Here is a 22,448-nt window from a genome sequence, read left to right as displayed (position 1 = left end):
GTTCGGAGCACAGAGCAGCCAGTAAGGGCAGCAAAAATCCCTCCTTGGTTACCACGAGCTCTACATTAGCATGTTTTCAGGGAGGGTAAAGACAATAAAGTAATCCCAAAGCAGCACCTGTCCGGTAAGAAACGAATTTCTGAAACCCCACAGAATTCAGTCCAGATCAAAGATGTTTTCCCCACGAGACTTTTGTTTAAAAATGATCAAGCAGAACACCACTCAAACAAAGATGGACTACAAAGACGTGGGATTACAACAGAACTACTGACCTCCTTCCCACAAAAACACAGCCACAGAGGAGAGACTCCAAGTGAAGTTGGGGAGGGGGGGGAAAGAGCATGGAGACAGCATCAAAAACCAGGCAACACCCCCCTCCCCCTGAAGTACCCTGCAGCCAGGAGTGCTAACAGAACTGAATTCAGAGCCCTATGTGATCAGCACAGCAAACAGAGCACAGTTACAATAACACTCGGCAGAGAAACACGGTGAATTCAGAGCACCTGCAACCTTTTCCGTCTTGGAAGTACTACCACAGGTACATTAGTGTTCCAGCACATGCATGCATACCTGATGCTGCTAAATAACAGCAAATGCTATCCGGTGCCTCTCTCACGGGTGAAAGAAAAAAGAAGACACCTTAAAGCTATGCTCTGCAGGGGAACAAACACTCCCCAGTGCTCTTCTTTCCCCACCACTATAAAGAAAAAGAAAGAGACGTACCTAACAGCTCTCAGCACAGTAACCCGTGCACCATCTGCAGACTGAACTACCTTTCTCCCCCAGGTCTGAGCATGCTCTGTCTGTCGGCAGTGTCCTGTCGCTCCAGCTGGCTCACCTCAATTTGTTAGCCTCCCGGAGGTCAGCCTTGCATGCAGGATGATTTGCTGCAGTGTTTCTGCAAATCCCCAACGGGCGGCCACACTCAAACAAACAGCAGCGTGCGGCTTCACCCAGCTGAGCATGCCCTGGGAGACGGGCAGCAAACTGGTTTTGGAGGGGGGATGCATTGAGAAATCCTGCTTCTGAATGTGACTGTCACCCCAAATGCTTCTGAATGTGACTGTCGTGAATGTCACCCCAAACACTTCATACAAAAGAACAAAACAATAGGAGAGAAAGGAAATAAAATGCCCCTTGCGAGAGGATGCGAAAGCCAACCGGCATGCTTTCTAGCAATTCCCTTGGCACCAGGGAAGCGATTTCCCAGCTGCGATGGTCAGCAAATGGCTCAGTACTGAACAAGGCTGTGAGTGCCCTCCTTCAGAGAGCCAGGGAATGGTACTTTCAAAATGAAGTTACCTTTTTTTCAGTGGAAACAAGTAATCCCTAAACACAAAGACACAGAAGGGAGCCAGGAGCTTACAAGTGTCCCTTACTGCATACAAGCTGAAGGTCACAAAGGCAAAAAGTGTCTCACACCAATCTCAGCAGAGCTTGAACTGTGAGGACTGAGCAGCTTCCTGAGGATGGCAAACCAAGCAGTGCTGACTGGGAACATTTCCAGTCCTAATCCCACAGCTGGATCCACATGAGGTCAGAAGAGAAGCCCAGTTCTGACCACAGCACTCATCAAAAAGCTCATAGCTGAAGTCTCGCCCCTGAACACAGTTATGAGGAGTGAGATCCCAGCCCTGTAGGGACATACCTGCAGGCAGATCACAAGCAAACATATAAGGCTTGCTGCAGATCCATTTTGTATATTGGCAGGATACATCTTGATTACCTGGGAGACTTTTTCCCATTAAGTGAGACCTAACAGGTGAAATAAGAATGATGACAAAGAGGAAAAGCTCTTTAACACCCACATGTACAGGTCTATACATGTGTCTAGTCTATACATTTAGCCTATTTCAGTTTTAAGGGACCTACAACAATCACCTAGTGCAACTGTCATACTGATACTCCCAGATGAAGAGCAACCATTTTACATCAGGAAAAAGCAAAGAGAATCCCTACGTTTTTATTCATGGCAGGAATTATCCTCACTACCAAAATGAAGACGTTCAAGTGGTTCTGCACTAAGTAAAATGCAATTAGCTAAGATATGGGTATTAAAACCTCTCATCTAGGAGAGCCTGGCAGCATGTTACCTAAACTCTCGCTCTAAATACACATCACAGACAAGCTCGTGTCTCCAGCTTCTTACCCTCCCCTGAGTCATGCTGGAAGTCAACTGAGGGAGGGGACAAATGGACTTAGACCACGGGACTGTTGTTGCCTGGTACTGTTGACTATGTCTGCCATCACTCTGTCAAGGAATAACCCCTGCTTACTGTGAGACCCCAGCCCCAAGAAACCTTTCATTCCCATGCAAGAAGGCAAAGCAGCCCTGCTAAATCAATCTGTGGCGAGAGGCTGAAGCCTTTGCAGGGCAATGAGAGGTGATATATTTTGAATCACAGGAGCAATAGAGCACAATACAAAATACTGACAAAAACAGGGTAGTCCTGAGGCAAAGATCTGGCAGAACTGGGAGGTGCACAGCAGTCCTGAGAACATGACTTGTCCTGTGCAGGATGTAAGACTGCTAGCCTGAACACAGATGCCATCAGAGCTGAGAAATGTGGGTGTCATTCAGCATCACACATGCTTATAAACACAGTAATACCACAGAGTTTATAACCCTGGGTTTCTGACTGCCAGATAAAAGCCAAACACAGAAGAAAAATAAGCTGAAAGAAACAAAGAATAAACCCTAATAACATTCTGCAGAATCGACAAAAGATTCTTGACAAAGCTAGACCTTCAAAAATGAGCCTGCCAACATGATGAATAAACACAACTGTTGTATCTTCTAAACTAGGGCATCACGGAAGTAAACCAGACATTTTCTCATCTCCTGCTCTGGAGTGATGCTTTAATACCTCTGCCTTCTTGGCACAGAACAAGCAAAATGGTTCTGGCCCACCTGGAAACATTAAAAACCACCAGGATTGACAGGACAAGGTGCCATCTACCTCAGTGCCCTCCTTTCCAGGCCCGTGCCACCTCTTCCCACCAACCCAAGGTGGATTTGAACTACATCACGAGCCTATGCCTGTCCTGAGAAGATCCCAAAGGGATACCCAGTGCCCCCAGCCTGCCCTGGTGGGACAAAGGATATCCAGAGTCACCCTTCCCTTTTTAACTCATCTCATTGCCCTCAGGCCCCACTGAATGCAAAGGTGCTATCTTGTATGGAACAAGTCAGCTGGTTTACCTCTGAATTTTGAAAGCTGAGGAGCAGAGTTAGATTTGTAGCTGCCTTCACTTGGGAAAACACATCCTGACTGTGTTTTCCACATTTTGGAAAGCTCCACTGCACGACCTAGCTTCCACTGATGCTCAGGAGCCTTTCCACTGGCTCCACAGACCTCTGCTTATGGACTTTATCAGACAACCCAGAGATATTATGCCAGGCTCCTTACCTTAGTCCAACTTTGATTTTAAAGGAGAAGAACATTTACAGACTGGTCTTCTATTTATGAATAAGCTTCTTCTCTACCCCTGGAATGAGGTATATGCATAGATTTCATAGGTACGGTTTATCACATCACACGGTGTTAGACAGTTTAATCAAAGTCCTGAAGAGGGTTCTATTGTCAATCTGCTACACCACAAAGTAACTGAACAAAACTACATCATTAAAGAGAATAAAACCCCATAAACCAATAAATGCAGCAACTCTGAAATAATAACTACCTGTTACTTCTGCACCATAAGGCACCAAGTGGGGTGGTCCCAACCTGCTTTCAAACAGCACGACCATCCCACTGCAAGCTGGTGAGGTTTGAATAGGTTGTTTCGGCTCAGAACTAAGACTTTGATAAATATTTAATTCTCCTCATAAAGCTGCAGCCTCCAAAAACAGCACCACAAAAGAAATACACTTAACATTTTCAGAACTCCTAAACCAGCACAAACAAAAGTCATTACGATAGCAAAGGAGTCTGAATACATCCCTCTTGGTTTAGGCTGGCAAAGAGCAGATAAATCATTATTTACTGAATCTTTGCCTTGCATGCATATGTTGCAGGGGTGCCTGCATCACTCCGAGTCACAGCATTTATTATTTATAGTCCCAGAAGTATGTTCTATAAGAAACCGTTCTTCCTGCAGTGCTTTTGAACCGAAAGTGCATCTCAGTTTGAGCACAAAAACATTTCATGCCTGAACTGACAAAAAAGTGTCCCTGTATTGAAAGACAACAAGGAAACAAAGGAAGCACTGGGTTTCTGGACACCAAGATGGGGATTCCACACATAGAGGATGGCATTTTGCTTCTGCAGAAGCAAACATTAAAACTGATGCCGAAAGGACCAGCACTTCAGCCAAAGTGAAAGTTCCTAAGCAAGAATATACTTTGACAGGGAAGAGATGTTTTTTGAAGAGTATCTCAAGGGCCAAACCCCAATTTGCTCAAATGTTTCAAGCTTGACATACTGCCAGGCTTAACAGATGTAGGACACAAGTTTTACAAAAATAATAGGTTTACAAAGCATGATCAGACACATTTTACACACACACACACACACTTAGGTTACATGTCTTTACATCAACCTGAAAAATTCATAGATACTTATTCTCCACAGAAATGTGCACATTTTATACACGTAAAATACTTGTGATGGAAAAGCACCCTAGCTATCCCTATTTGTCATATGCTGAACTAATCACTCTAACAATCCCTCCATCCCCATCAGGGAACACCCTAGCAGCACTGCAGGGATATACCAGCCTGTTCCTGCACCTGTGTGCAATGTGTGTTCAGATGATCACATGAGAGACTCACCTCCTAGTTCCCAAGGCAGGAGATGGCTTCGGTAGCTGTTCTGACTCAAGCCAGGTGTCACTTGTGCTCTTTCAGGTTTCCATTAACAACAGGTCAGCAGGGAGACACAGAGAAACCAACTCCCTCTCCTACAGCTATGCCAACTGCATACCTGCAAATGTAATTAGTGCCAACGTGTCTGTGAAGGAAGCAGAGATAATCCATGCTCATGAGAGCAGCCTGGTAAGTAAATGATGTTCACCTAGACTGACATGAGAGACCAAAGGTAAAACATTGCCTCTAAGACCCCTGGGTATTGCTCATGGCCTCACCACAGTGCTTCCCACAGCCTTGTTAACTGTTTTTGCCAGTAAGAGCATCTGCCCTCTCTCAGATGAGACTTTAATATTAGGCCTTTATCACTACAGCAACACCCGAAGAAACACATCTCCCATGTGGAGAGGAAAATATTGGAAGTGTCAAGGGGATCAGGGTAGGACACACCACACCAGCACCCACAAATATAGTAACAGCTTCCTGTGAAAAACCCACCAACAATCAAACCATCTTGTGTACCCCAAGACTGTAGTCATCTCTAAGGACTCCAAGACTGAAGACAGGAGCCAGAGCCTCCAAGATCAAAGTTGACAGTTTAAACATTATAAAGGATAGGGAGGATTAAGTTATCAGTTCTGTCTCTGTTGCCCTGAAAGAGCTCCTGGTCGAGCAGCCTAAACCTGACACGTTCTGCTCTCAGCACACCTTCCTCTCGTCTCTTATCCCCATCCACACTTGCTGTGCAGAGGGCCATGCATACCCCTCCTGGAAGACCCCCTGCAGCCACAACTTTGCCTGAAGTGGGAGGCCCTGTCCACATGGTCTTGTCCTGAGAAGGGTGGAAGAAAAGGAAGAGAGCTCCTTTTGCTGTCTGAGGAGACAAACATTGTAGTCATAACCAGCAAGTCTCACAGACATCTTATGAAATCAAAATGCGAGTACCACAGCAAAATACAGCTGCTATAAGGAAAAACATCCTCAAATGTGAACATCATAGAGGTACCAAGGTATGTAAAAGAAGAGAAATAACAGAAATACAAAATTTGCATTTTAGGCAAAACAGCAGAAATGCCAGGCACTTTGACAGATCTGTATGGGTGAATGGCTAACAAGTGTGTGGGAGTACCCAAAGAACAAGGCTTAAGATGTCCAAGCATTTCATCGCCTTCACTGGATTATGCACCCATTTGCATGTGGGCTGCAGCTCCTCAAGAACTGACGAGAACATGTCAGTTCACAAGCAGGACTGTTCCCCACAGCTGCCTTTGCCTTAAGCTTCTACTTCCTGGTACCCTCAGAGATTCTGTGCTTTCCTAAAAACCCCGAGAAGCAAAACCAGCAAACCAAAGACCTAGTGCTTCATGGAAAGAACCCCACAAGGAAGGAGCAGCAGCATCTACAATCTTGATCAAAACAGCAGTTTCGATCCAAGTCGGAGCGTGTGTTTCAATTAGCCAGCCTCTGACAAATGCCCTGAGGTTCCTAGCACAGCAGCACGACAGGAATGTAGTTCAGAGCCAAAGTAAAGGAGAATCTAAATCAAATCAGAGGAAATAAAAAGGTTTACTGCCATTTTGAGTGCCAAAATTGCAAACAGATTGGTTTACCTTCAACGCCTTCTTCAGCCACACCTGTACAGCACAGCCTAGCATTTAAAGGGATGCAGCCAGCATATCACTCAACCCTATTCATGAGATAGTAGTGTAGTATTACCAACTGATAGGAGCACAGTATTTCGGGATACACCACCACCCCCTCAGTGTAACCACTTAGACTGATGCTAAGGGAGCACAAAACACAGAATCATGGAATCACAGAATGGTTTAGGCTGGAAGGCACCTTAAAGCTCGTCCATTTCCAACCCACTGCCATGGGCAGGGACACCTTCCACTAGACCAGATTGCCCAAAGGCCTGTCCAGTCTGGCCCTGATCACTGCCAGGGATGGCGCAGCCACAGCTTCTCTGGGCAACATCCATGTTCTGGATGCCAATATTTACCTGAAAATTCAGAACAGAGCACAAAGTCTCACTAATAGTCTAAACTTACACCGGAGCTCAAAAATAGGGTGCTTCCTGAGAGCACAGGCCCTAGGACTGAAAAATGCCTGTTGGCCAATTTAAACACTTCCTTAAAACTGTTTTTCGATTAGTACTTAAATACCCTGGTCTCATTTTCCCTGTGGAAAAGAACAATTATTGTTGCCTATCATCTGCTTACAGTATCGTCAGAGGGCCCAGCAGAGCAGTTGTAACACATGGCAGTGGGCCAGGCACTTACTGCTTTAAATGCTGCTCCGAGGGCTACCACTGCTACTGACAGGGAGAGAAGAGAAGCAAGCAGTATGAATCATCTTGCTCAGCTTCAACTGTGATCCACTGCATGCAATAGGAAAAGTGTGACGAATCCAAAGAGTTACTTGTACAAAACCATTCCAACTCCTCCAGGTGTCATACGCAACAGTTCTGTTCAATAGCTACGAAGAACTTCTTCATGCCCTTGGCAGCTTGGGAATTCACAGCACTATTGAATTTACGCATATTTATCAAGGGCACAGCAGCAAGAGGAGGAGGTTCAAGACTGACTTGATTTATTTATATATATATATATATATATATTTTATTGCATAAGACTTGCTATTATATTTATTTGAATAGCAATACAAAAATAAGGTGGTTAATTTTTGTCCCATAAATCCCACTAATAAATCAATGCATCATCTCCCTACACCTTCACTTTTCAGCCATCCCCACCCCGTGGAGGCTGCAATACCCCCATGAATAGCTGATACGACATTTAATACATACAGAAGGACACAAAAAGCAGACAGTACCTTTTGGGACAGGATCATCTGCAAACCTACTAACACAGTTGCTATTCACTGGTGGCCCTTCAATGATGGGAGACTCCTTACCCAACCCTGCCACAGCAGCTCACTTCTGTTTGCTTTCTTCCCACTGGCAAGACCTGCTGCCTCTGTTCAGTCAAATGCTGAGTCAAGTGTTTGGCAATGAGAACCTCTTTAAATAACTGAAGTGTAACCTGACTGTCACTGAGAGAAGAGCAACATCAGTTCGATAAGCCAACTGCTGTTTAAAACAGCTCCACTTAAAAACATCTGTCCCTGTTCGCTGTGTACAGGTCTGGATCCATGTGCAGGTATTTCCACCACTAGATTTCTGTTAGCATTGCTGCTGATGCAGCCATTCCCCACAGGAGCCATCTAGCCATTATGACAGCCCTGCAGCATTACCCAAGGACTGGAGGGTTGGAGCAAGTCTGAACCCTCTCACTTGCAAAGAATTCCCAAGATGAGCCATAATAAAAACACATGTGCTGTCATACTCTTCATCCTCGTAGAGGAAGGTTCTTGCGACCTTGGAGGAGAGACTAAAATACAGATATTTATCAGCTATAGGCAGTGAGACCCATCCCAAGTCTGGAAGGGTCAGAGGTGGAGGACATACACCATCCCATGCAGAACCTTCCTGCCTTGGCTCATGCAATTCTGCCCTCTCCAAAGCTGAACAATGGGCTTATAATGAGTCCTGGAGGTCGACAGTCACAGTCTGTTGAGGTAGTCAACCCTTCTTCCCAGGAATGGGATTAAAGCTACAGCCACACAAAGCTCCTCTTGCAACAATGAAGCCTCAAATCTGCACCTGTATTAATGCAGCAAGTACGTGAAAGGAGAAAGCACCCAAGTCAGAGGCTGAGGACTGACTAGAAAACAGCCCCCTTGCTAAGTGGTTTAAGGGTACACAAAATAACCACCATTTCTTTAAGATCGAGGTGATGAAATATACTCAAATAAAACCCCTCTTCTCTAATTTGCCTCAATATATACAATGCTTAAAGACAAGCATGTACCTAAGAGCCCTGTGTTCCAATGTGACAGACATGCACATAAATTAACATTGACTAGAGAAGGTTTTGTAGAACTTGACTTTGTAACCCCTGTGCTAAATATATATAGGTATAGAATACATATGTATAACTACAAAATTAATAGAAAAGATTACAATTTATATATAGACCATGTATCAATCTTAAGTTTATACCTGTATTAGAAGATGATTAATCAGTGGCTTTATAAATTTAATGACATTATTTTCAATAAGCTGCTAGCTTCCCAGCTTTAGTTTTATACCTTTGACACAATCTTAACACAATCAGAAGCCAAGACGCTGCAAAGCTGTATATAAATGTGTGTGAAGCTGTCCCAGATAACCTTACAGGAGAAGGGAAGGAGAGAGCAACTCCAATCTTCATTTTCTATTAACTCTCAGGTCTCTGCATGAACATGAGTAATAACCTAAGTAGTAAAGAACAAACAGCCAGAAGCAAGGAGCAGTGGTAAGAACAAATCATTAAAAAGTGATAAGCACCAAGGGCCCTAACTTAGCTAAGGGCAATAAAAATGCACACACAGAGGAAGCCATCTCATGTCTCCTCAAAATGAATCTGGTCATATAGTTTTAGTGCCAAGCAGGGGACTGCCTCAGTGCAACACCAGAGTGTCTATTAAAAAGGACAGTATTTTATCTATGTGCTTAAAGGTCTGATAACCTACTCTCCCAGGTGTCTCTCCTCCTTCTAAGAGGAAACCACAAAGCAAATTAATCTTTATGCACCTTTTTATTTTCCACCTCTCCTCCTCTTCCCACCCATTGTGAAAGATCAGCAGGAAAATACTGAAATAAAAACTGAAGTAAGCTCAAAACAGCAGAAACAGCCTAACTCTGGTTTGGCTCACATAAGTGAGCTTATGATATGGTGAGTCAGTCAAAAACAGAGGAGGTCATGAAACTGCTGACACACCTTTCTGGAGGGGCCTCTGTCCACAGAGGCATGGGTAAAAGGCTTACCTGCCCAGGAAAGAAATCCTGGAAACTAATCTTGCTATTGCAAAGGGATTTCGATTCACAAGCCACCAACATCTCACTCTACTTACATTACAGGTGACCAGCTGGGAGAGGGGAAACAGCAAACTAAAGCACAAAGCAATTCACGACTAACTCATTCCCAGGGCATCCAAGGCTCATCAGTGACTGCCCCATCCAGTGGATGTGGTCATCCTGTAACCACATCTGCCTGTCTGCTTGGCAAAACCCCAGCACATCCAGGAAATCACTGATGATACAAAGCATTCCTCTTCAGAAGAGGGATCAGCAAACTAAGGAGGGCTTTTTCCTGGGACAAAAGGAGGGACAGAGCCAGATGGTTTCAGATTCCTTCAAGGCATTTGCAATTGCCAAGGTATTTTAGACAGACTGTGCTTAGGTGTTTTCACTGGTCATCAGCGATCTGAAACTCACATACTGCTTAAAGCTACGCATGGGCTTCTGAGCTTAAAGAAATCGGCATCCAAACTCTCAGCTGAGTACCACTCTTAAACCACATTCACACTACTGCACCACTGAAGGGAACCAAACCATCAAGAATAAGTGTTATTCAGAGAAAGGTATGCAAAAAAAAGGTCCATAAAATGTAATGGGTGTAATTCTAGCTCCAAAAGCAATGAAAAACTCACAGCATGGGTTTAAGAATGTAGCAGAAACAGCCCTAACAGGCTGCTTTTGAAGACAGGAAGCTTTGAGAACAGAGAGCAAAGCTAGTCACAAGACTTCAGAAAGGAATCTTAAAGACTCTATGTATCAGGGAGCATAACTTGATGAATAAGAAAGATCTGTGTGCAAGCCCACTTCATACAAGAGGAAGGTAAAGCACAACTAGTGGGAAACTCACAGTAACTCCTTGGCTTCAAGCATCTACAGAGCTCTAAGCTGAGGAAAGAGACAGCTCTCTGGAAGAGAAGTAGCCTGTGCCAAATTTACACAAGGACTTCGAATCAAAGACCCAAATCCCAGAATTCAGCTCCTCTCTTCTCCTTGAGCAACAGAGCAGCAGGCAGATCAGGCTTCAGAGACATCTTTCTCTGCTAATCACATAGTAACAGTTTAAAACAGAGATTTTATCACACCCAGTGTCACTCAAAAGCAAGAAAGAGGTGCAACTGAATTGTTCAGGTAAACCAGTAGAAAGATGGAAAGGAAATTAACACCATATATGCAAAAGAATCTTTGCAACCAAAAAACAAAACAGTTTTTGCTGAGAATCACATTTTCTCAACTGAACCTTGGCAAATTAGCTGGATGGCACAAACCCCCCTTTTTTTCACAGATACAAAAAACCCTTCTGTTATCAAACAAATTCTTATTCCTCTCATCTTTAATCCCAACCTCCATATACGCCATCTCCACACAAGAACCAAACAATCCCCGTTTAACATCAAAACGCCTCTTGGACCCTTTTTACATGTGTGGTCTTCAGCATGCTGAAGAAAGGGCTCCTGCACGAAACTGTGCAGAGATATACAGCTGTCAATACTTACCTTGATCTCTATTTCAGTTTTATAAGGCAGAGGCAAAGGCCAGGGCAGAGCAGCACACTTGCATGTGTGTTTTGAAAGGAAAAGGTGAAATATTTCACTATGGAAGAGGGAAACCTCAGTTGGTTCATATGTAAGAACTGTGCAGCACAGCCTCTCACAGGTAGAACAAAGCAAGCTGTGGTGCACAGCAGCCAAATGGCAATGAAAGCTGCAGGCAACGGATGGGAAAAGTTGGTGACACTTTTCAGCTGTTGGTGGAAAAAGCTTTAATTGCTGACAGTGCAAATTGCTGAGCCCTGTGCTTACAAAGCACTCCTAAGGAACGCTTCCAAGTTGAATCCAAACAGCCAGCTACACTTAAACTCAGGTGTGTCTCTCTTCAAATATAAACAAAGCAAACAAAAAGACCAAAAGACTGAAGGACTGAAACAAAACCAAAGAAGAAAAACAAGTAAGATGGGAATAGAAGACAAAATAGAAGAGACACTTGGACAAAGGATGTACAGCAGAAGAATGTGCAACCTTCAAAGACTGCTCCAGAGGAAGCAGACTGGGAGATTATCTTTCTGATCTGTGCTTATCAGTAAAGCACCAAGGAATTCCCAAGGAGGAGCCTGAGACCTCACTGCAGTGTATGAAATGAACAAAACCACTTAAAACCCAGGAGATAGAGGTGAGAATTACCATGCCAGCTGCAATGCTGTGAGACCAGTTGGAGATAATGCAGCGAAAACGAACGATGCTATAAAATCAGTGCATCAGGAAAACTCAGCCCCCATCTCTCGTTTAGAGTCTGAAGGATACAGGAAGAATGGCATCTAATTCAGCACCAAAAAAAAAACCACAAACCAATAAAAACGTTTCCATCCATACACAAAACTGATGTCTTCCCCTCCCAGTCAGAAAGCAAGCTGAAACCCATCAGGAAGACAACTTCACACCACCAGGAGCACATGGACAGCAACCAGAGCACAGAATACACTGCCTCCTCAAAAACCACACATGCCATCACTCTTCAAGGAGAAAGGAACATAGCATGAAAATGAACTAAGGAAAGAAAACAGAGCCAAAAAGAGTGCATCCACTAAAGGACAACCAGGAATAGGAAACAGATGAAGAAAAGATCTAGATCATTCTGCCTACTGCACACTGCCATCAGCAGACAGTAGAAAATTCCAACCATTTTTAGCCAGTTTTCCAAGAGGTTTCTTTCTCAGGCTGGCAGAGAACAAGCCAATGTACAGAGCTTTGGTCCAGAGACTTTTGCACAGGAGGGAAAAGGGCTCAATTGTAAATGACTGAAAATTTCTCTGTATTTCCCTGTTTGCAAGAGAAGAAAGGTTCTGCACTCCCTCGTAACATCCTTCTAACGCTTCAGCCCTTCTAGGCAGAGGTACCACACTACGTATCACCTACTACAGACAAGGTGCTGCTCTGTTCATGGTTAGCAGACACGGGCAGGGTGTGAAAAGTGAGAAGGGGAAGTGGACAGATGGACTGTAAGGTAGAAAATGCCAAACCATCAGGGTTTCCATCTCCATCAGTTCAGCTGTAGGGTCAAGGGCAGTAACACAGAAGAGCAACACCTGCAGTATTTAGAGACTGCTCTTCCAGGTGACTGGAAAAGACTCATTTCCTTCTTCAAGCCACTAAAACAAATCAATCCTCCTTTCACAGTAAAGAGCTTTGCATACCCCGAACAGCATGGTGCTGGGTACATACACCCAATGGAAGCAATGCTTGTACTCAGATTTAAGCACGTGCTTAACTCCTCGCTGGATCAGCACTTTTAGCTGCACATCTTTGTGGGCCAAGGATTTGCATTCTTACACACCCTGAAACTTTCCAGGACACGTAATTTATCATTCTGCCTGTGATAAAGCATGGCAACACCTTGCTTGTTTCTCTTGCTCTCAGTACACTGCACAAAGCAAAGCACAGGTTTCTCCCCAGCAAGCTGGAGGACACCGATATCCTCTTTCCCTCCCTGATAATTTAACTACAGCATAACATCACCAGGCTCGAACCGGAAAAAAACACTCAAAGGGAGAAGGGGAAAAAGCGAGGGGAAGGATGCTTTCTGCAGTAGAAACAAACAGCAAAATCCATTTGCAGATCACATATAAAAAGAACATCTATATTAAATGTCATCTCAGAAGAACCGTCAAGGATAAATCCACGCTCAGTTGAGGCATTTCAGCCTAAATATGGAAACTACACATTTCTCTGAGTTTATGAAGGGCTTAGTTTTATCAGTACTATTTACATACACTTGGTTCGTTTTAGACGTATCGCTTATACTGTACGCACACTATAAATACAAAATGCATAGCAGTGCATTTATGTGCCACAGAAACAAGATTTTAAACCAACAGACTTGAGTGCTCACTGATTATAAAAGACAACGGCTCCCTATATTTTTAACGCGTTTCTAAATTATATATGTGCCGTGTATCCCTCCAGACAAATGAACACTGATAAATTACACTCTCTCTCTAGCCAGGCACTTCAAGTAATCTCCACCCTCCCGCCTCCTCATCACATGAAATAAAGATGAAGCACCGCACCACGTCAGTCACACTGCAGATCCATTCAGCAGCCACCTCTACCTGAAACATCAGAATAGAAATGTCAAGATCTTCATCAGTCTCCGCTGCCAGGAGCTGATTTTTTTTGCTGCAATAGTCTCAGGCAATCCCTGAGATGATGCTGCCTGGTAGATGCCCTTCGCAGCCAGCATTACACCAGACTGCATCCAGCTCCTCTCACAAGTTTCTCCCAATGGGACTGCTCTCCTTCCTAGCAGACTTTATCTCTTATGCCTGGACAAGGGATTCTGGCTGCATCCATGGGCTGTGATACGTTTAATGAACAGCACAGTGGGCTCCGTGACCTGGCTGCTCCCCAGCCATGTGCCTGCAGGAATGCTGCCTGGAGTATTAAGCCCACTGCATGTGCTTGAGCACACGCATCCTGTTTCTGACCTGCTTCATTAGCCTTTTCCCAGCAAGATCACCCAGAATTAATTTAATGCATTTAAGGGCTGAAGACCAGCCTCACTTCCCTGCTGTGCTACCAGAGATGTCAGAGGCAGAGAATATGGCCACATTCCATTTACGGGGTTTCTTCCAAAGTCCACTTCTTCTGACAATATCCGAGCTGATGCTTGATCAGCACGAGAACAGTGCTCCATCCAACACAACCCATCACCACCACGGAGAGCCGCTATACTCTCACACTGACCCTTGCATATCCCAGTTTCTCCCCTACTACAGCACAGGAGCTGGGTAACTTCCAAGTCTCCTTATCTGATACTCACAAAGTACGGTACTGCAGAAGATCAGACTACAAAACGGTGGTTACTTTTTTCCTATGTTCAGACTCTGCTGGCCCAGTCAGCTTAACACAACATCTTTCTACCTCCACAGAAGGGCATGTGCAGTCCACAGGCCAGGATGTAGCACCTAGGAGACACTGCAGTAAGCAGAGGCGAGTAAATACTTTCTAGCTTCTTCCTTAGCAAACTGCAACAAGAGGTCCCTGAGCTTGGGGACTGTCATCTTCAGCTTCAACCCCCCATGGAAGAAAGCTCTTTTCCTTTCCAACTTCATCAACACTCCCAGTATAACCACCACGCTCTGAGAGGGAGACAGGGCAGAGCCTGCACTCAGAACCACACCTCAAGGTGCTGTTGCAGTGCAATCCTATCTCTGTTTACAGGGCTTCCTTCCAACCCATTCGTAAGCACCTGTAACATGCTTTCTACCAGTACTATATGAACTAAAAACTTTTACAGTTCAAACACAAATCCCTCCTTTACTAATCTGGCCAATTAAAAAATGAAGAATGATCATAAGTTGTGAAATTTATCTTGTCACCAGCCTAATTGCTACTCCAGGCTTCAAATTATGGCAGAAAAAATGAGGAACAAACCTAACTGTTTATAGCTTGTTTGGATTCTGGTTTACAACGTACAGCATTATCTTGATCAATGTGCGAGGAAATGCAATTGCACTGTGGACCTCCACATCAAAAGACCTACTTTAACTAATTATTTGAGTATTAAACTAGCAAGAAAAGAATTACTGTAGTTATTTCCGAGTTGCTTATTGCTTTCATACACGTGATCCGTCTGCAAAGGTTAGTATTAATTTGCCAAAAATCTTAGCTCATTTTACTATAGAATTATTAGGGTATTAGGATTAGGATACTGGGATACTATAATTATTAGGATACCTAGTGGTATCCTAATAAAAACAGAAACGTTTTGAGATCTCCTTTCTAAAGAGGAACTGCCAAAGGACTGAGGAGTAAGGGACAAAGGAAAGGCTGCATTTTAAGTAAGAGTGAGTGTCTACAGATGGACACAGAGGAAAGACAGAGAAAGACTGAAGTGAGGAACCCAGTGTCAAAGAGGGAGTGGACTGCAAACCTTCCAAGTTTAATTACAGTACATTGGGTGCACTTGGTTTAAGTTCACTCTTTCACCTTTCCTAAACAAGTCAACCATAGGTACCAGAAACGAACCACCACCAATCAAGAGCAATCAAGGTTACATTTTTAAAGCTAACTCTGCCCCTCTCTTCTTTTCCCCCAAGCTTCCAACTCCCCATCTCAGGGCTGTCAGTAGTTGTCAGCACATCGTATGTGAACATACAATACAACTTGACAGGCAATACATCAGAAAACCTAGATGTGACAACGGCAAATTCCACCAGATGGTCCTGGATCATATCCATCCATTAAAAAAAAAAAAAAAGAAAGAAAAAAAACCCAGACCACAGAAAATCAGAACTTGTAGGGAAAAAAAAAAAAGGAAAAATCTGGGATATGCACTGCTTCAGCCTTTGCTCTATCCATGATGGAAAAGGAGAGACACAACGGCTCCACCTCTTGTCCTAACTGGCTCGTCCTGTCATTAATATCAATGTATGTATTTCATCCTCCTACCTTAAGTAAAGGCTTCTAAGTAAAGATGCCACTCCATTAAAAGGCAGTATGTACTATATGTACTAGTAGTAACAGTGCTTGCTCCCAGTGACTCTGGAGCCTGGTCTTGCTTCAACAAGACCTCAACATGGTCTCCAAACCCAAGTGGGTAGTCCTGGGAGTAGCTGTGAACTTGGAGCACTTTCAAGACTCCCTGTTTGCCATCCTTCCCATATTGCTCTTATGGGCAGCACAGGCTCTGTTTGGGTTCAAGCTGCCTTCAAACCTCACCAACCTTTGCAGCGGTCCATTTGGGAGAGACCTTGGATTGTCTTGTCCGGTGTCAGCCACACAATCCTGTGAAGGCAGGTCCAACACTGACTGTCCACGCTAACCTCAATGCAGGTAAAAACGCCTTTGATACATGCAAAGCTCAAACCACCTTCCACCAGGCAGAGAGCACAATCTGCTCCCGATTCTGGTCTCAAGCCCGTCCAAAACAGACAGCGGAGGCAGGCACAGGATCAGGGAGGTCAGCGCAGCCCCATGGCACAAAGCACCAGGCTGAGAAGCAGCTCTGGGGTAATTCACTGCCAGGAAAACACTGAAGCTGTCATTGCTCTTCTGGTGAGTGTCACCAGACTGGCCACAGCAGCTGGAACAAAAATGAGAGGCCTGTGATACATATCAAACCAGTGCCGGCTGCCACTGCTCAAACAAGACCTTCAGGGACACCATGCCTTGCTCCTATTCTGCTCCTACCTTTAATAGCTGTGTGCAGATGTACATGTTTTTCTCTGTGGAAATTGTGTGGAAATGGAAAGAAATACTGTGTACCCCTGTCCTCACAGTTACACACGTTCTGAAGTAAAAGGTATTCAGTCAAATATATTTTAACTTGGTAAAATAAGCAGATACGAATGTGAATGCACGGATGGTGAGTGACATAATGTTAATTTACCCAACATTTAATAGGATAGGATGGTGCTTCAAAATTCTTTGCAAATCTGAGAACTTCTCTGAACGCAAATCTGTGACGATGGTAGAAAGCAGATCTACTCCCTGCCAGTGCACAAGCTGCACTCCACAGTTTAGGACTGGAGAAATCTCTCTTCAGGCCACTGTGGCACTGAGAAACCAGAGAGAGCCTTTAACAAAGGAGTATATTTTATATTATAAATCCCTGTTTCCCTTCCCCTAAGTAAAGTTCCTTCCATTATAAACTCTCCTTTGCTGTCAAACAAAGTGCTCCCATTTCCTGAGTGAGAAATTCCTGCAAGGGGGAATACTCCAGTGCACTGGTATGGGACTGTGCACTCTAGCTGGGCTGGGCTCCAGAGATGAAAAGGGCTTTTTTAGCAGAGGCTGATGGCTACTTGCTGACTTCTGAAGAAGCAGTTTATTGTCTCCATCCAATCCATCTCACAATTATCACCTTTAGCACAGAGAGGAAGCTACTTCTACACCACAGACCTGAGAACAAAAAGCTTACAAAAAAGTCAATTCTTCTCCTCAGACTTCAATAAGGAATATCCCATTTTTCACTCTGCCTTTGTGGTTTTAACATAAAAGAAAAAGCCAGTGACATTTCCAAGTTCTGCTGTTGTGCACAAGCGGGGTTTCAAATGCTCCAGAGGAACATAATTACATTTACAGACACTTTTGACTGGAAATTAAGTGTTGTGACAGCACATAATAGTCTCTTAGAGATAAGAAAAACAGGCATTTACCTCAAAATGTGTTTTCTGATTAAACTTAAAATGGACACCACCTTTTTAGTGGAGTGGCTTTTGACATCTCAAAGTTTTTCTGTAAATACTTGACCACAATTTTTCAAAACCTGAACTTGCTCCAGAGAGAAGAAGAAACAGCTTGCTATTTAATTCCTCTCAGCAGAAATGCTGTAAAAGAGAAGGCACAAGAATAATATGTATATAATAAAATTGGTAAAATGTCACCTCCTCCCATTTTGATATTTAATTATATCTCATTAGAAAAGCAAAAATACTGCAAATCAAAGTCTGGGAATCAGCTGATTATTTATTTATAGGCATTTATATAGTGCTCATCACCATAGCAACAAGGAACCCTTTTTTCTTCTCCTTCAAAGCAAAAGTTGTAATTTTGAAATGCGATCCTTTGATGTTGCAGTGCAAATAGGTACTTAGGTCCTATGCTGCAAACACTTAGGGAGGTGCTTAAAGTACATGAACAGACCTAGTCAAAGGCATGGTGAAAGAGACAGCAGAGAAAAGAAAAAGAACAGAGAAGCAAGGGAGAATAAGGGGAAAAGGGAAACAGTAAAGGGCTTTTGTACAAGAATTAACAACGCACTGGGTCCTACAACAAGCCATGATCTCGCTGGTGCTTTTTGGCTGTGAGTGACTGGTTCATGGTTCAGTTTAGTTCAAAAGTAATCAGAAGTCCCCAGTTTATGCTAAGGACACCGGTGAATACACTTGAGTAAGGATTTCTAAGAGGATACAAACGGATAGAGGATACAAATGAGGCTGCAGAGGGCTGCCTCCCTTTTGAAAGCAGAGAAGTCAGGAGCCTCATTTTGACTGCTACTCTCCTCAGATCCCCCAGGCAATTAGCCATTATCAATTCCCACAGAATTAATAGACCTTTTTAAAAATGCCATCTGCTCACAAAACAGCAGGTAAATGAGTAAATTAGAACACTGCTCCTGCGCACACCTTACAGAATGAATTACTGGGTGTGCCATAAAACTGCACTCTTCCCACACTGCTCCCAGTGTGCATAAGCACAGGACTACTTTTCAGACCCTCAGACTGAAATTGTTTTTATCCTATCTCATCTGCTTGCTTCCCACCATCACATAGATTATACACATGCATGCACAGTGTAGTACTTCAGATCCTTTTAGATGTTAATGGTAACTGAAAGAAATAAAGAAATCTTTGGCTTATTGTCACTTTGTTATATGAGAGATCTTAACATCAAGATTTCCTCAAGGCACAGGTATATGAAGTTATTACCTCCAACTGTGCGTTTAGTTTGATCCTATCTTCTTCATAAACCAATACCATTCAAAGCAGCTGAATAAGATGTGCTCCATTGTTCCTAATCCAAACACACAAATCTTTACACAAGACCGGTGGTTTTTTTGTAGTCTTTTTTTAAGCTGTATTCTAAATAGGGAGAAGCTGCACGTATGACAGCAGGAAAAATGACAAGTTCCTTATCTGGAAAAGCACCAGCAGGCACTGTTATCGGAGCAGACCAGCTCTTTTAAAGTGGACTGATGAAGCTATTTTTGAAAACACCTAATAACATCGCGGAGGAGAATCTGATCTCTGCAAAGGTGAGCTGTGCAACTCGATACTCCTGGGAGGCAGCTAATGAAACTGAAGCTTGTCAGCCACAGACTGCGTCCAGTAATTGGCTTTGAAAACTCACAGTTTAAATTCCACCATGCTGGGTTCAATGCCCTGCTCACAGCTCGCTCCAAACGCAGGCAGAGATGAGGGCTGTCTAGCATGACCAAATGTGAGTGGCCACCTCCCTGCTGCCTGTGCTACCAGGCCCAGTCTGAGTACTGAGAGGGCAAAGAGAGAAGCCTACTTTCTTCCAGCACCTCACACCTACCAGTTAACTTCAGGAAAGGGAGAGAAGGCAGTGGGAAGAAGGCAGAATGGTGTCGGAGCAGGTGGTGTGCTGATGGAGGAGGAGGGAGCACATTCTACCACAGAAGGTGAAGGTGAAGACCTAAAAAGAGAAAGAAGAGGGTTCCACGTCATGTATTTCACAAGAAGAAACCCCAAACAATGCTACACCTCTGCACCGACTCTGCAAAGTCCCTTAGGAACAGCCACTGGCTCTCCCAGGAAGGTAGCCAGCAAAACAGGGGAAGTATCACCCATTTTCCCTGAAACTCCACTTACCCTTCCTAGCTCACTCCTGCCCAAGCTTTACAGACCCATAGACCCATTCTACCCCTCACCATGAACACATAACTGAATTCTGTGACCATCTTGGCAACCAAAGAAATTACTGTCCCACAGCACGAGAAGGCAAATTGTTGTCTGCACAGCTGAGAACCTCTGATCTGGTCATAGCTCTGTGGTTTAAACACTGTCCATTGAGCCACCTTCTTTAACATGATTCTTCCTGCCTCCCACTACTTCCTAGAAAAATCTGCTCCTTCACAGCCTAGATAACACTCTGTTTGGAAAAGCCATTTTAAATAGAAAGACTCTTCTGCTGAGAGAAGTCATCTAGAGCTCTGCTTGTTTGAGCCTAAGAGTCTGCCTGAGCTCTAAGTCTCTGTGTTTTAAAACACCTTGCTGTGTTAGAGCACAGGCCAGACAGATACAAATACGTTAAAACCTCTGGGGAACAGTAACTGAATGTCACGGGGAACTGTCCAAAGCAATAGCACTTACAGAAGACTTTGAAGCAGCAATTTTCAGGAGAAGTGGGGTGAGAATAAGGGGAACGAGAACATGCAATTTTCGGATGACTGAATTAAACCTTGATAAGTTCCTAGTGAGCCACGACTAAAGAGACTGGAAATCTAACTGGGAAAAGATATCCATATAGTCAATCCATTTTGTACACTGCTTAATAGAGATGGGCTCCAGGTAATTAGTCCCAAAACATTACCCAGGTACCTAGAGTGCATGTTCATGGCACGCTTCACAAGTGTGGGTGGCTGAACTTCAGCTTTGATGACAGCTAATTAAAGCGCAAAAGTGAGACTCCAAGTAAAGCTGCTATTCCACGACCACACACCGCTCTGCATGCACTCCTGCAGCAAAGCAGACTACAAAGCAGGTTTCCTGTATCCCCTCCTGCATTTGGCATCTACCACGTTTTGGAAAGTGACACTGCAAACTAAACACCCTCCTTTGCAGCTGATCTGTTCTGCATAGGTCCGATTCAGCTGGGGGGAGAAGGTCCTCCCAGAGAATAAAAGCTCTGTTGGTTCTCAGCTAAGTCAAGGCTGGAGCTAACAAGCCAATCCATCGGTTCAAGTGTTCCGAGACAGCAATTAAAAGGAGCCCTCACAGTTTTATTACCAAAGTCAGCAGATTCTCCTGAATCAGCAGGCACCGTTTAAAAGTCAGCATTTGTCAATAGTTATCCAACCATGGTACTGGTGTGAAAACACCAATATGTTCCCTTGCCTTTACCAGTTGTTCAGACACAGTCATCATCCTCATCACCAGAGAAGAGTGTGCCTCTACACTTTAATTATTCTTTTCTCCCCCAAAGCAGCATCCACTATCTTAATAACCCATTAAAACACCGGGTTAATTGAGAGGGGCCGGAAGGCAGCAAGGAGACCGGCGAGTGTGACCTGGTGTGTTCAATGCACCCAGAGCCGACATACGCAAGAGAAACTTTTCCACCATGCTTAGTCAGCACACGGTAATTATAAGGAGCAGGATGCTACAGCTTCAGCATCTGTACCCACTGGGGCCAAATACAGCAGGACTGCTAAGCTTTCAAAGCGGAAGACAGGTGTCTAGGGGGGTTCCCAAGGCACTCAGCCACCAAGGAAAACCGCCAGGAGAACGCAATTCCACCTTGACTCGCCCTGCTAGGCTCTAAACCCGCACAGCGCCTTTGACCTCCAGGGAGGTTAGTAGAGTTTTAATCGAGCCGTCTCCGCGACGCCGGCAGCAGCGCTAACCCGCACCAGCACCGCCTGCCCCTGCTGCCCGCCTTCGCTCCCCCTTCGGAGAACGGCTTCCACTCCCATGGTGTCACCTCCGCTCCGTGCAAACCCCCGCGGCGGGTTAGGGGGGGGCTCCGTGGGTTGTTCCCCTCCTCACCCCCCGCCCCACAGCCCCGCACTGCGGACCCTCCGCCGATCGCAGCAGACATCCCCGGGGCCCCCCGCCTCCATTCACCCACTTCCCCCTCAGAGAAGAGGCGGCAGCCGCCGGCCCCCACCAACCGCCCCCTGCGGGAGCCCGGCCCAGCCTCACCTGCTGCCCGCGGCTCCACGGCCGCCACCGCCCCCTCCGCTCCGCCCGGCCCCGCCGCCACCTCCTCGCAGGCGGGCGCTGTCCGAGGGGCCGGGCCGGGCCGGGCCGGCACCGCCTCCCCCTCGCTCCGCCGGCGGCGGGCGGTGATGTGGAGGCGGCGGCCCCCCCCCTCCTCGGCCGCCATGCTCGGGAGGGCGGCGGGCGCTGCGCACGCTCGGTGCCGACGCCGCGAAAGGCATCCTGGGAGTTGTAGTTTAGGGGTGCCCCTGAGGGTGGGTGCCTTGGGGTGCGGAGCCGCCGGTCCCAAACACCGCTGCTCCCACCTCAGCGCGGCGGGTTCCCCTCGCAGCTCTCTC

At 45.1% G+C, this 22,448-nt stretch overlaps 1 protein-coding gene across 9 annotated transcripts in view; it reads right to left on the bottom strand.

Annotated features, from left to right (window-relative positions):
• The window catches only part of POMGNT2 (protein O-linked mannose N-acetylglucosaminyltransferase 2 (beta 1,4-)), a 31,976-nt gene extending 9,746 nt beyond the window's left edge, over positions 1–22,230 (bottom strand). Inside the window, exons 1-4 of one of the 9 annotated variants that reach the window (XM_061464370.1) lie at positions 22,093–22,230; positions 19,745–19,864; positions 1,562–1,648; positions 571–685 (exon numbers count right to left, since the gene is read on the bottom strand). The gene's annotated coding sequence lies outside the window, so the exon portion shown is untranslated. Of the gene's footprint in view, positions 1–570; positions 698–773; positions 900–1,561; positions 1,649–19,134; positions 19,157–19,720; positions 19,865–22,092 lie in introns of those variants that run through there. The other 8 variants (XM_061464369.1, XM_061464376.1, XM_061464371.1 and 5 more) reach the window with 8 other exon arrangements.
• Positions 22,231–22,448: the final 218 nt, after the last annotated feature.

Source organism: Pezoporus flaviventris, unplaced genomic scaffold (assembly GCF_033815535.1).
Source record: "Pezoporus flaviventris isolate CSIRO_AGI_PZ_B2104156 unplaced genomic scaffold, CSIRO_AGI_Pfla_v1 ptg000037l, whole genome shotgun sequence".
Classification (NCBI taxonomy): Eukaryota; Metazoa; Chordata; class Aves; order Psittaciformes; family Psittacidae; genus Pezoporus; species Pezoporus flaviventris.
Note: the sequence above shows the minus strand (reverse complement) of the source record. Positions and strands in the feature narration are given on the sequence as shown.